Raw genomic sequence first — 15,094 nt, 5'->3', positions numbered from 1 at the left:
CTCCCTGTGGGAATGGCCATGCCAACATCCTTTCTCCATTCTTCTCCTGGAAACTTGGGCACGTATGCACACGACCAGCATGATTTTCAAGCCATCAGGCCTGGAACTTGAACTGCTGTCAGGCATGTGGGAGTCAGTCACCTTAACCACTAAGCCACCTGCTGGCCCCAATAATAAGACATTTTAACTTTGTTTGAGTTTTCCCCAGAATCAGATCCTGAAACAAAGATTTGAATGCAAATGGGAGTATAGGGAAAAAACGCCAGGAGAATAGCGGATGGGGAGTGGGGTTTAAACAGATGCTCCTCAATTTACAATGGGATTATAGCCTAATAAGCCCATTATACATTGAAACTATCGTTAAGGCAGAAATACATTGAATCCACCTAACCTACTGACTGTTGTACTTTAGCCTACCTTAAACATGCTCAGAACACCTACATGAACATACCTTGGGCAAAATCATCTAGTACAAAGCTGATTTTATAAGATGTTGAATATCTTGTGTAATTTACTGGATACTGTACTGAACGTAAAAAACAGAATGCTGGAGCCAGCAGATAGTGTGGTGGTTAAGGCGCTGGATTCTCACATGGTTAACTAAGGTTCTAGTCCTGAACCTGGTGGCTTGAAAATCATGCTGGGGAGGCCAGCAGTAGGCATATCAGTTACATTGCTGGACACCCACCTGGCCGACTGCATTTCAAATCCAGACCCACTGGCTTGAAAATCATGCCAGGCTCATGAGTGTGCATTCCCAAGATACCAGGAGCAGAATGGAGAAGGAATTGCATTCATTGTGGCCATCCTCCCAGGGGTGTTTTCTCACTTCCTCTCTCACTGTCTCTGTCTCTTTCTCTGGCAAGTGTTCACACCCTAAAACCTCTAAAAAAGAAAATCACACCAGGCACCTATGCATGCATGCCCAAGATTCTAGAAAGGTAATGGAAGAGAAGAGATTATGGTGTGGTCATTCCTTCTAGAGGGTGATTCCTCACTTTCCCTCTCTCTCTCTCGCATGCACGTGAATGCACACAGCCTATGGCAAAACAAAGAAAAAAACCGGAATGCTTACCAGGGTGCTCGAGTACGGTTGCTACTGAATGAGCATCACTTTCACACCACTGTAAAGTTGAAAAAATGGTTAAGTTGAACCATCTTAAGTCAGGACCATCTGTATGGGGAAAGGAAGGTAGCAAATAGGAGAGCGTTATCTGGCAGAAGCCAATCCGAGTCAGTCCTGGGAGGTGGTGTGAGCCTCACCTCTGTAGAATCACACCCCAACCCCACCTGTCTCTGCCAGCTGTGTGGAGGGTCACATAGCTGCAAGTATGGGCAGAGTTAAGTTTCCATGGTTCAAGAAAAGCCCTAAGGCACAGAGAGGCACGTACTGGCACACACTCCTCAACATAGGCTCTTCAAAGAGTGCACAGAATATGCATATTATATATTTTTAAAACGCATGGATTTCAATTTTTTTCCACCAGAAGAAACTCTTGGATTCCATTTTCCATGAATTTTTTGAAATCTCCTTGGACAATAGCTATTAAAGTTATTTTAATTCTAATACCAAGCAGCAATGCTAAACAACACAAAGGAGTAGGTATTCTGATGGGAAGAGAGAATCTGTGGAAGCCCTCATCATACAGTTGGCATCCAGATGGTCATGCGTGTTTCATTCTGGAAAGAAGAGTGTATATATATATATATCATATAAATATATATATAAGATGTATATCTTATATAGGGCCTGCACGCACACACGCCTGCTGTGAGTTTAAGCTGCTGGATATGGGACTCAAATTGTGGTCGACTATGTGGGAGTCCAGCAATATAACCATTACACATCTGCTAGTCCTGAGAAGAGCATATTTTTTCTCTCCCAAAAGGTTTGTCACATTTAAAGTGCAAAATCAAATACACAGATCCAGATATATGAACCATATTACATATCTATATATCCATTATTTAGAACTACACAAACCCTTCGATAGATTCTAAATTATCTATCAACACTTATCTTCTGAGTAAAAAAAAATTACATCTCTTTAAAATAAAAATGAAGTTGCTTGTAACATTGTCTGAATTACTTTAATTTTATCACTTGGAAGGATGGAATAGCTAAGTCATAGGAAAAAGGGAATTGCCAAGCATACATCCTATTTGTTTATGTAGATTTCTTAAAATATATTCTATAGGAGTAATTAATAGACGAACCTGGCAATCAAAATCTTTGGGCATATTAACTCAAAATAAACAAAAACAAAAACAAACCACTGCCTGGTATGTGGACATGCCAGGAAGACATTTTATTGAAGTCGATTAATTGCATTCCAAAAATTCTGTGTGTTCTGATTTGGGTTTTAAATATATAAGAAAGACTTTTCTCATCACATGCATGTTTTAGAGGCTCTCTTCAAAATCCTAAAGCCATCTCATAGCTCCCCATATTCTCTGAGGAGTTGTAATGATGAATTGGGGCAGGGCTACCTACAGCTGTTAAGGAATGAACTGGTCACTACAAGAGGTTTCTGATTTTTAATACTGTGAAGCTTATTTTAACCGAAATGCAAGAGCCTAGTTCTTTAGGCGAAAGACAGAAATGTTCGACTTGCCAGAAATAGAACATATGGTGTCCCTTGGGTGTCCTGCTGACACAGGGCCTAGGTTATAACAGCGTCTTGCCCTGGGCTGTCATCTGTCTGACATGAAGACCATGGGATACTCGGCCTCAGACAGCTGACACAGGGGCTAAGTTAGAACAGCGTCTTGTTCTAGGCTGTTGTCTGCCTGGCATGTGGACCGGAGATACACTCAGCCTCAGATACCCAACCATCTCCAACTCCACTCAGACACAGATCTTCATCAAAGCCTGCTCCACTTACAGAGATGTGGGTCGTTATTGAAGTCAGACTTACACTAATGGCTTCATAGTAGCAGTGCAGAATGTCCTCAACATTACATTTCTATAGGAAAGGTCATATATACACTAGACACTTCAGCCTTGAAACATGAACCCCCAAACATTCCATTTTCAGTCATCAGGGGATCCAGGGAGGGCCCCACATCCTCAGCCCTATCTAGCAGGGCAACAAGCCCTCTTTGGCTGCCAGGCACCAGCGGTGCACCTTGTCCTGCTGCAGCTCTTCATGACGCAGATGACAGAGTTTAGTGACAATCCTCTCGATGTTCAGGGCATACACAGCGTGTGTGGGGATGACCTCCCTGTGGACCTGCAGAGCTTCAAAAAGGTTGTCCATATTCACTGGAGGCAACGATGCAGGCAGCGTGTCCCCAGAGCAGGCCAGCAGGAGTATGGTCTGGTGCTCGGCATCATCGGGGGTGGGTGGGGAGCTGGATTCTGGTCAGCACAGGGTACAGAAAAAGCTGGAGAGCTATGAGGTTGTTGTAAGCTCTTATGCTGTTCTTCAGGTGTGGCTGTAGCATCATGTTACTGCCAAAGGCTTATTTAAAATGGTTATTTGCGACCCATAAGCCTCCCTTCCTGACACAACTGGTGTCAGTATATCTTTACGGTGATTCTCCACTGCATAGACCACAGCTGACATGGCCTCGATGACATTATCCAGCCCATGCTCATAAGCGGTCACTATCATTCTCCCTTCCAGCTGACCCTGAGTAGAAAGCATCATTGTGTGGGAACAAAATTTCAACTAGTCATCATCTTGGGGATCTTCTGCCAGAAACTGTTGGGCTCCCAAGAGAGGATTTTGAGGCTGGAATCCATGATCAAATTTCTGACAAACAGAAGAGGTATTTTTCTTTCCCTTGTTTTGTCCAGGCTTGGCTGCAGAGGTCCCTGTCCAGGGCCAAGATCCAGCATCCTCTGGTATAGAAACCAAAATCTGACAGCACGTGAGAATGGCCAGGAGGAAGTCGTGAGAGAGGACATTGTCCTGGGTAAGAAGTTTGTGAACTTCAAGGTCAAACTCTTCCTTGCTGTGAACAATAGGGAGGCAGGACGTTAGTGAGAAACAGATATGGCTTATTAACTGTTGATGTTGACATGTATAGTATTCTCAACTGGATTGGTCTGAGAAGTATTTCATGATGGGCAAAGTATTTTTACAAGCAAAATGAGAAATAGTGATTGACTGTTTTAAAAAAATAATTAGAATAATAATAATAATGATTGGGGAAAACATAGAAAAGATATTGAATGTTGAAGTGGGGAGATTAGTGTCTCTGTACTGACTGACATGCATGGCATTCCCTTTTGAAAAAACAATGTAATACACTGTAAAGTTATATATAATCCAATGTAATATAAAGAAGATTATGATGATAATTAAAAAAGTAATAATAATAATAAAAATATTCAGGTTTTCAAATGTAAAAAAAAAAAAAAAACTCTTCCTTGCTGATCATCTGCTTATAGCATAACTTCAGGTTAGCCCAATATTGCCTCACATTGTCCCCAAGAGCCTCGCTCAGGTTCTGCTCGCCCACCTCCAGCTTGCTCACAAAGGTCGCCATCGTTCCACCCCCGGCCCTACTGCAGACCACCAGAAGAGCATGTGACAGACTGAGATACACACAGACAGTGGCCAGGCTGTACAGGACAACAGAGCTCTCAGTCCAAAAAGCCAAACCGTAACCTGCACCGCATTCAGCCAGGATGATCAGCACTTGGTCAGTAACTGCCAGCTTCCCAATTTCCCCTCCCTTTTGAACTCAGGACCAACAGAGAAAGCCAGATCCTAGAAGGTGCCTGTATCTCATAAACCCACATCCAGCTTCCTTATGCCACCACCAGTAAAAGTATGGCCGACCCAGCCGTGACGGTGTGCATGACTAGGCGCTGTGCGCTGCAGGCCAGGACCACATGGGAGGCCTGGGATTTGGTCCCTGAGCCAGCCTGAAGGCGTGCCTTTTGGTATGCACCTGTAACCCCAGCAGCTCAGGCAGGCTGAGGCAGGGAGATCATGAGCTTGAGGCTAGTCTGGGCAACGTAGTGAGAATCCACGTAAAAAGAGCTGGGTATTGTGGCGTGCCCCAGTAGTTTCAGTCAGGAGGTTGAGGCAGGAGGATCTCAACATGGCAAGGCCTTTTTTTTTTTATTTAAAGGAAAACAACAACAACAAACACCTGAGTCTTCCTTTTTCGCACTGCAAAGCTTCCTGTCTCCCCTGCCAGCTTTGGAATCTCTGCCAAATGCGGATGGTGGCTGACTCTGTTGCTCTGGCAAGCTCTGAATGGATAATGTGCTTGTTCTCCTTCAGGCAGTCTTCACTGATTTCCACAGGGAAGTTATATAGCCTGGTGTGGCTGCAGCCAAGGACAGGAGAGTAATGGGGCAGGCAGTGGAAAAGAAGGGAGAGCGGTTGAGAGTACAGGGAAGTGGCACTCTATTAACACTCCAGTGGGAGTGGCTCTAGGTCAGCCCTCTTGGAGGACAATCTGGTACATTTGTTAAAATGCCTTTTCTTTTTTTAATACATTTAATTTAATTTATTATTATTATTGTTAAATTTGCTATAGGGCACACATGCTCACCAGAGAGAGAGAGAGAAAGTGAGAAAGCAAGCCGCCAGATCCAGGATTCAAATCATGGTCTGCCATGTGGGAGTCCAGTGCCTTAACCACCACGCTACCTGCTTGCCCCATCTTTTAAAATGTTACATGCACAAACCCATGGCCCAGCAATTCCACTTCCAATATGCCCTACAAGTGGATGTGCAGTACTGAAGCACTATCTGTGGTTATGAAAAAGTAGCGACAACCTAATTGATCATTCATAGGAGATTTGGTCAAGATATATTTTTAAGTTTAAAAAAAGCAAGGTGCACAGGAGTGTGTACTGTGTACTATTCTTGCAAAAAAAATGCATATAATTTGCAACCTGCTGGACACAAACTATCAAGGACTGGGAGTCTGGGATAGAAGAGATACACAATTGAAATTTATAGTACTTTTCTGTGGCATTGGAGCTTTCTACTCTGTGCCTTGATAGCATCTATGATTCAAAACTAGCATCAGGAAGCAGTCGATGTGCCTCACAAGTGACTTTCCCTTGGGCTGCACCAGTCAGGGAGCTTCTGACTTCTCCCAACGGCCAATAGGATCTGCATCTCTGCGTCTGGCTGCTTTATTCCCAAGGCCATTCTACTGTGTCACACCAGAAGCTCTAGAGAGTTACCACCACCAGGGCAGCCCTCAACAAATGACTGATGGGAATGGATGTATGACCACTCCAATGCCTCAGTCTCTAGTCTGGGGAAACCCTCGCCATAGTTTCTTTGGGTACTAATCAGTAATTGGCTTGATAATACACTCTAATTGGCTGCCTACCCTCCCTACTGATGTCTCTTGTATTTACTAAATTACTAAATAAGTACTCTGAACTCTTGTCTCAGGGTCTGCTTCTGGGAGGATCCAAACCAAGTCAACCGATTTAAATGACTGGGGGTGGAGGGGAGAGGAAAGGAAGGAAGAAAGGAAGAAAAGGGAGACAACTTGGACTTGAGAGTCAAAAAGACCTAAATTTAATCCCAGCACCATCAGTTTCTGTCTGTGTGATACTGAAGCAAGCTCTTTGACCTCTCTGGACTCAATTTCTATTGGGTCATTGGGAAAGTCATGACACATTTTCGCATAGAAAAATACATCATGACCTAATACATCTGTAAAATGGGCAAAACAGAAGTATCTACAATATTTCGTAGGTTGGCTATTTGAACTAGGTAAGACAACTAATGTATGAGAAACACTTAGCTCAAGGTCTGGTATGTAGTCTGGGTTGATAAATGTTAGCCAGTGGCAGGCTCGCCCCATAGCCTTGTGGTTATGAGAGTTGGATCCCACATGGCCAATCACACTTTAAATTCTGTCCCTGGAGACTTGAAAAACAATAGGGATGTGTGCATGTATGCCTCAAATCCCAACAGGATGGAGAAATAAAAGAGAATGCATTGTGGTGTGACCACACACTGGAGGGATGCTTTCTCCCTCTCTTTTTGGTGAGCAAATGAATCCTCTAGCAATTAGGAAAACCTGTTGACCAGGGGCGTACCCGAGCTTAGCCGGGAGGCAGAGAAGTGGAAACAGATCCCACTATGGCTAGGTACCTGGCCTACACTTCTGTGACCCTTCCAGCAGCTGCTGTGCCTCCTGCTCCCCTGTCTCATTTTCCTGCAGCCATCAAATGCCTCTGTATAAAGAAGACATTGAGGGGCCGGCAAGTGGTGTGGTGGTTAAAGGCGCTGGACTCCCACATGGCCAACGGGTTCAAGTCTCGGACCTGGTGGCTTGCTTTCTCACTTCCTCTCTCTCTCTCTGTCTCTCTCTGATCAAACTGGAAAATAATAATGATAAGAATAATAAGTTAAATAAAATAATTCTTTAAAAAAAAGAAGAAAAAAGAAGAAGACATTGGTTGGGATGATGGCTGTGGGGGCACTTCATTGACTACCTGTCCTGGCTGCCCTTGGCTGGCCTTGCTCTAGAACATGAACCTTGGACATGATGGCCAGTCTATGTGTGGGGTGTTGGCTATCCAGCTGTGCTTCTAGGTAGGCTACCAACTTGAGGACATATGCATAGAGCCACCCACATACCTTCTCAAGCCCCCTTGTGAGGGAGACCTTCTGGGAAAAAAAAACAGGTATTAGGGGTTGACTGGTCAGGGGGTGGCCAGGTTAGGCCAAAGTTGGCCTATGTTGAGAACGTTCCTCTCACATTGAGGAAAACCTAACATGTGACTCATGAAAACAGAGTTGAAAGCTCTGTGGTAACCACTTGACTGGTGCCCAAGAGGTGCTGTCGGCCCAGCCTGGTAGCACAGTCTGTAGCATACTGAACTACAGTGCAAAAGCCATATGGCCGCTGCAGGTGGGGATTCCTGGGTTGGCCTGGAAACGTGCCAGGTGTGTACGTGTGTGCCCAATATTCTGACAAGCTGGAGGACTGGGCAAAGGGATCACGGTGTGATGAGAACCTGTCGAGGACGCTTCTTTCTCTTTCTCTCTCATGCATATGGAAATGCTCTCTTGAATAAAATTAACTTTAAATTTTTTTTAATATAAAATATATTTTTAAATAAAGGTACCATCATGACCCAAGGGTAGGAGGAGAAAGAATAAAGATGAGTTCTTGAGCCCAAGAGGTGGGAGAAGGAACAAGGGAGATGCTCAAAATACCAGTTCTCAGCCTTGCCTGGGCTACACAGTCAGCAGTGAAACTGTAAAACTGCAGCTTACCCAGCCCCCACCCATACCTGAAGGCTCAGACTTTTCCAGTATGGAATCCAGAAATCTGCATGTAGAATTTTTAAAATTTTATCCATGATAAGTGTGTATATGCCAGAGAGAGAGAGAAAGAAGCACCTTTGGCAGGGTACTGTCATGCTTCAATCCCTTTTCCCCAGCCTGCTGGCTTGTCAGAACCTGGGGCATGCATGCAGGAGACTAGCATGCTTTTAGAATAATCCAGGGATCTAAACCATGGTTAGCCATGTGGCTTCCAGCATTGTAGTTCAATTTTCTACCTACTATGCCAACCAGGCTGGGCCAGAAATCAACATCAAAAACAAAAACAAAACTACCTGGGACCAGCAGTTAGCGTAATGGCTATGTCGCTGGACTCCCACGTAGTCGATCGCGGTTCGAGTCCCAGACCCAATGGCTTAAACTCACGCCGGGTACATGTGCGTGCGTGCCCAAGAGCCTGAGAGGAGAATGGAGGAGAAGGGATTGTGGTGTGGCCAACCGCCCTGGGGGGTGATTTCTCACTTTCTGTCTCTCTGTCTCTCTCTGTCTGTCTGGCGAGCGCATGCGCCCTATAGCAAAAAACCTTGACCCACACAAAAAAAAAACCCACCAAAAAAAAAAAAAAAAAAAAAATCTATCTGTGCTAGTTGGTGGCCTGGTGGTTAAGACAGTAGGATCCTGGATGGCTGACTGAGTGGTTCAAGTCCTGAGCTTGGTGGCTTGAAAATAATGTGTCTGTGTGCGCATATCCAAAATCCCTAGAGGAGACAGACATGGAAGAGATGGGATTGGGGAGTGACCATTTCCCATGGAAGGTGCTTTCTCACTTTCCCTCTCTCTCTATTTTGGTGAATGCATCTCCCCTCTGACAAACTTTGAATGAATGAATGAATATGTTCATTCATTGTGATTGTGGGTGATTGTGATGCCCAGGCCAGAGCAGACAGCCTTGATCTTCTCCACCAGTAGACAGGAGACTGTGGGGTAGAGAGGGACCCGGGGCTTTGTCCTGTCGGGAGGAGCCCAGCTGGGAAGTGTGGCTCTGGGCTTGGGGGTCTGATGGCCACCCAGGACTGTAGCCTCTAGTAAGAGAGTTCAGGTCTCAGTCCCCTCTTCTCCCAACGGGCAACTGGAGCTGCAATGTGACGTGAGGACATCAGAAAGGCCCAGACTTCTTCAAAGGCTTTGAACTTTTCAGAGCTTTCACCCTTCCCTATTTTCCTCCTGCTCTTCCTTCCTGGAACTTTCTCTTCCTCACCAGCCAGCCTTCCTGCTCCAAGGCTCTATCCAGTGATTGAGAGGACAGTGCGTATACGTAGCCATGTGACAATGGGCACTCTGCTCAGCACCCCCACTTCCTTGCTTGTTTTGGGGAGGCAGACTCTGTTCCTTCTTCCCACCCCCATTCCCTCTGGGAAACGAGTGCTACTGGGAGAGGTGGCCAGGATGAGTTTTGTTTGGCCAGAAAAAGATGTCTTGCTGTCAGGACTGCAAAAATCTACCCTGGCTCTAGGTCTCAACCCTTGCAAACTCTTGATTCCGAAGAACTCCATGATCTTGTTTCTCCAGATTGAGTATCTTTATCGAAAGGGTAATTATCTAACTTCCTCCAAATGACAAGCATATCCCTTTCCTGGAAGCCCTTTCAGAACACATGAAGTTTCTTCCCAGAAGCCATTTCAGTCTGAGGTGTGTCTTGTTATGCTCAGGGACCAAGACAACTGAATCATTGCTCTAAACCCCATCTTTCAGATGCTAAACAAGTTCAGACAGGTAGTCTCTCTCTCTCTCACTCATTACATTTTTTCTTTTATTTTAATTTTTAAAACATTTCTTGTCACCTCTGATCTCTTCTTTCTCTTGCTAATTTCAGAAGGCATTTCAGCCCCAGGTGTGTCCTGTCATGGTTTTTTTTTTTTTTTTTTTTTTTGAGAGATTTTCACTGTAGGGCGCGTGCGCTCGCCAGACAGACAGAGAGAGACATAGAGACAGAAAGCGAGAAATCACCCCCCAGGGGGGATGGTCACGCCGCAATCCCTTCTTCTCCATTCTCCTCTCGGGATCTTGGGCACACACGCACATGCGCCTGGCATGAGTTTTAAGCCACCGGGTCCGGGACACGAACCGCGGTCGACTACGTGGGAGTCCAGCGACATAGCCATTACGCTAACTGCTGGTTCCATGTCCTGTCATGTTTTTGTAGCAGGCAAGTGTGCTGTGCGTTTTTCGTTTTTTGCTGTTAAAATTTCTTTTCCTTTTTGGTTGTTTTCATGTTTGTTTTTTTCCCCCCCTCCCTTTCTTTTTTCTTTTCTTTTCTTTTTTCTTTTTTTTAACCTTACTTTCTTACTCTGTTGCTCAGCCTCCATATACTGATTGTCTAGACAGGCCTAAGTGCACAGTAGGTAAGTATCTGAATATTTTTGGGGTCATAGAAATCCTCAACCCTGAGCCCAGCAGGTGGTGTGGTGTTTAAGGCACCGGACTCCCATATGGTCAACCATGGTTCAAGTCCTGGACCTGGCTGTTTGCTTTCTCACTTTCTGTCTCTCTCTCTCTCTCTCTGGTCAAACTAAAAAAATAATAATAAATAAAATTGAATAAATAATTCTTAAAAAGAAAGAAAGAAAGAAATCTTCAACCCTTCTGAACCTACTGCCTGAAGGAAGAAACTCCTCTTTATAAATCTGAACTCAATATCTTTTTCTGTGGATACCATGTTGCAAAACAGGGTAGAGGAGAAAAATTATCTCAGATATACCTTACAGTAAAGGGAAGCACATGAGTTTACAGTTGCAGAAACCTTCTCTAAGCAATTAGCCAAAAGTGAATACACCACCAAGTGACTAAAATTCAGAGAAGAGAGACTGCAGAGTGAGCAGCAGGGAGAAGTACAGAGCTGCAGAGAACCCGACTTATCTCTTCCCACACATCTCTGAACTCTCAGTTGAAACCTCATAGTTCAGCCCAGGTTCACCTATTCCCCAGAAACTGTGAGGCCTTTGTAATATCCAGTTCCAAAGTCAAAAGCACAGGTTTCTTAGTGAGCATCAGGGAAACAGAAGTGCAGAGAGACTGAGAATCACCTCCTCCTGAACACTTCTGAACAATGAGAGTTAACTCCAAGAAATTAAGAAGAAATGTATAATTCATCAGATGACCAGAAACCACCACAGAGGCACAAGAAATATGAGAAACCAAGAAAATATCTCTCCCCAAGGGGAAAGAACAACCCTCCATGACCCACAGAAAATACAAAGGAACTCATGGAAATGTTTGAAAAAAATTCAGAATATTCATAGTGACAAAGCTAAGCAAGATGCAAGAGATGAGAGACAATAAGCTCCAGAAGGTGCAACAGAAAAGAGACAATGAGTTTTAGGAGGATTTAAACAGAAAGCTCAGATCACAGTAACACTGCAGATTCAACAGAGATTAAATACACCAGACTGAACTGGTGAAATAGAATTTTATGACTTTTGACTAAACCATTACTGATTTTTTTTTACTACGCTTTGTTTTCCAGATTGAAGAATTTTGCTTTCTTTTGAGCTGTTGATAGGTTCAGCAATTTGTTAAATACTTTTTTTTTTTGCTTGATTGATTTTTTAAATTGAAACATAAACTTTTCTCTCTTCCTGACCCTTCTGGAATTCAAAAATATTTGTGAGTATTCTTATTTTGTGGCAGAAGGGTTATTTGCATAAGTTCAATAATACCTGTTGCCTTGCATAAGAAATCAGAGATACTCATTATTGCCAGGGCTTTGACTGGAATGACATATCTGAAGATATGACCAGAAAACTATGGAACTAAAGTGGATCTCAAGAAAGCCAACAGAAGTTCTTGGAAAAATGGCCTGGCACCATAAACAGTTCTGATTGGCAGAGAGGATTAGAGAAGCCATATGAAAGAATCGGTACCATAAAATAACCTGGATTTTCCCAGCCCAGCATTGTGATCAGTAGAGATTCCAAAAGAGCAGCCACAACCAGAGGATTACCTTGAAGAAGACTTTGAAGGAAGGAAAAGAGACTGATCTTTGATAGCAGATGATAAATCACAGAATACTTCGTAGGCAGAACTGAGTTGGGAAGATTCGTGAGTGAATTGTGTGCTGGGCGTTTGCTTCTCAACAGTTTGAGAAGTTGACATGCAAATATTTTCTCAAAAATATTTAAAACCAAACTGTCTCTGTTATTATAGAGCCGCAAAATTATAAGCAATATTTTGAAAGTTATCTTTAAAATTCAGTTTTTTGGAAATTTTGAAAGTTGTTTAGTAACTGTCAAGAACTATGGAGTATGTGCACTTTTTTTTTGATATGTAAAGTAAGTGTTTGTGGAAAAATGTTTAAAAAAATAAATACATGTTTTTTACTCGGAGAGCTGTACCTCCAACTCTCCAACTTCCTATTCCACCTGCAATACAGGCAGGATGGAGAGGAAATTATTCTGGTACTGACCAGACCTGGTAAGGTAATTTGACACTCATCTGATGCTCAGCCCCAAGCAGGCTCCCTTCCTGGGTTTCCCTCCTCCCTTGGCTCCTACCCAGTCTTATCTCCAATCTCCCTTCTTCTTTGCCAAGGGAAATAACCACTTTGTAGACATGACTTTTTTTTTTGGCTTTGACATTTCTAATTCTGGAGATAAATATCTTGCATCCGGCTTCCTCTGGAAATCTCACCATCCTTGCCTCTGTCTTCTGAACTTCTGGATGGTTTCAAGCCTGATGGAATGAGTATGACTGTTAGGAAGTTGTGGCTATATCCCGGTCATGATACGGTGTGGGCCATATTGCCTAAGGAACTCTCAAGACTCCGAATCGTGGCACCAGCAGATGGCATAATGGTTATGTCACTGGACTTCTACAGTTCGAGTCCCAGACTTGGTTGCCTAAAACTCAAGCCAGGCGCGCGTGTGTGTGTGTGTGTGTGTGTGTGTGCGTGCCCAAGGTCCTGAGAGGAGAAAGGAGGAGAAGGAACTGTGGCATGGCCATCCTCCCTGTGGGTGCTTTCTCTGTCTCTCCAGTGAGCGTGCACACCCGATAGCAAAAATCTCTCTTAGAAAAAAAAAAACCTCAGAATCGTGAAGAGTTGTACTTCTCCAAGGCAACCGGGAGGTTGTTTTGATGTTCTGAATGGTGTGATCATGGGACGGACTGCATTTCCCTTTTTGTACTGGCTAACTGGAAGGTTGGGAGTTTGCCGGCCCCACCACCTCAACAGGTCACCTCATCTCTCTCGCCATTACTTGCACTTTGCTCTGATAGCCTCACTTGGGTACAGAGTAGTTCTGCTTGAAGACTGAGGCCGGATGAAGCCACCCTTGAAGCCTGTTCTCGGGGAAAGGGACAAGGGACAGTGCTCTGAGACTCTCAGGCAGGACAAGGTGCAGGTGTCAGACAGACCTGGCTTTGAACCTTGGCTCTGCTCTGCTGTATGACCCTGAATAAACCACCTTCCCTCTCTGAACCAGTGTCTTGACTGCCAAGGGAAGTTGCTGAAACCTCCCTCACTGAGCTGCTTTGAGGGTAATACAAGGTAACTCGTAACAAACAGTTTGTCTTTTCTGACTCCAGAAAACATGTTCTTTTCTTGATTTCAGCCTGTTTTTTTGTTTGTTTGTTTTTTGTTTTTTGGGTTTTTTTTTGGGTTTTTTTGGAGAGCTTTTTGCTATAGGGCTTATGTGCCTGCCAGAAAGAGACATAGCAACAGAAAACAAGAAATCACCCCCAGCGGGGGATAGCTACCCACAATCCCTTCTCCTCCATTTTCTTCTCGGGATCTCAGGCACGCACCTACGTGCGTCCGGCATGAATTTAAGCCACTGGGTCCAGGACTCAAGCCACAGTCGACTACATGGGAGTCCAGCGACATAGCCATTACGCTAACTGCTGGTCCCATTTTAGCTTGTTTTTATTGGACTCGCACCAGAACACTGCTTCCTCCTGCAGACGGGGGAGTTGGTTTGCACCCACTTACCTTCCTCCAGGGCAGGGACTTGTTCTGCCCACCACAGAATCAACAGTGTCTGAGTGCTTCTCTGAACTCAGCGGCTATCAGACTGGCGGTTAAGTTGTGCCGAAGGGTTAAGAAGGTGCATAGTGCCTTGCTCAGAAATGGCCTTACTCGTGCTAAGCACCCAACCTGGAGTTCCCGAAACAACATACTTTGACAGACGTGCTTCCTGACTGCTTTCGCAGACCTGAATAAAGACCTGCGCTCAGATAAACTGCTATAGCCACAAGCCATGACAGGCTGATAACCAAACTGTTTGCAAAGATAAGAATGTATGACACAGGGCACTGCCTTGGTAAAGGGGCATACAAACTGGGCACTCAGACAGATCCTTGCCATTCATGCATTGGCCACTTTCCATGCCATAGTAGCTGCTGTGCTCGGGCCCTCACTTCACAGCTCTCCTCAGTTCTCCTGCTAAGACCTAGAGGCTCTGAGAGCCTGACAAGAGTGAACCAGACCTGCCCGCTCTGCAGCAGCTTGAGGACACCTGACTCAGATACCGTGTGGCTGTGGCTGAGGCAACATTCGATGGAGGATTCGTGCTGATGGCTACATCCTGGAGCCGGCCCTAGACAGACTCTTGGACTCTGAGAGTAGAGCTCCCTGGTGGTGGTGGTGCAGGTACTGGCTCGGGCAGGCTCACAGCTCCCTGTCCTTTCACTCCTATGCTGGCTTGTGTGTTGGGCTCTGTGATGTGAATAAAGCCTGGATGTTGTGGGAAGACGCAATTCCAGTCCCGGATTAATTCCTCCCCACACACCCCCTCTGCTCTCTCTGGCCATAAGGTAAGTAAGGAAGACTTCTGGCTGATCTTCCACACCCTTAGTTTCTCATTCCCCTTACA

General features: G+C 44.7%; 1 pseudogene; it reads right to left on the bottom strand.

Moving 5' to 3' along the window:
- Nucleotides 1–3,080: 3,080 nt before the first annotated feature.
- On the bottom strand, nt 3,081–4,497 carry LOC102467795 (transcriptional adapter 1-like; annotated as a pseudogene).
- Between the last annotated feature and the right edge of the window lie 10,597 nt (nt 4,498–15,094).

The sequence above is a fragment of the Tupaia chinensis genome, unplaced genomic scaffold, assembly GCF_000334495.1.
Source record: "Tupaia chinensis unplaced genomic scaffold, TupChi_1.0 Scaffold000465_1, whole genome shotgun sequence".
Classification (NCBI taxonomy): domain Eukaryota; kingdom Metazoa; phylum Chordata; class Mammalia; order Scandentia; family Tupaiidae; genus Tupaia; species Tupaia belangeri.
The sequence above is the reverse complement of the archived record's forward strand: the minus strand, read 5'-3'. Positions and strand labels throughout refer to the sequence as shown.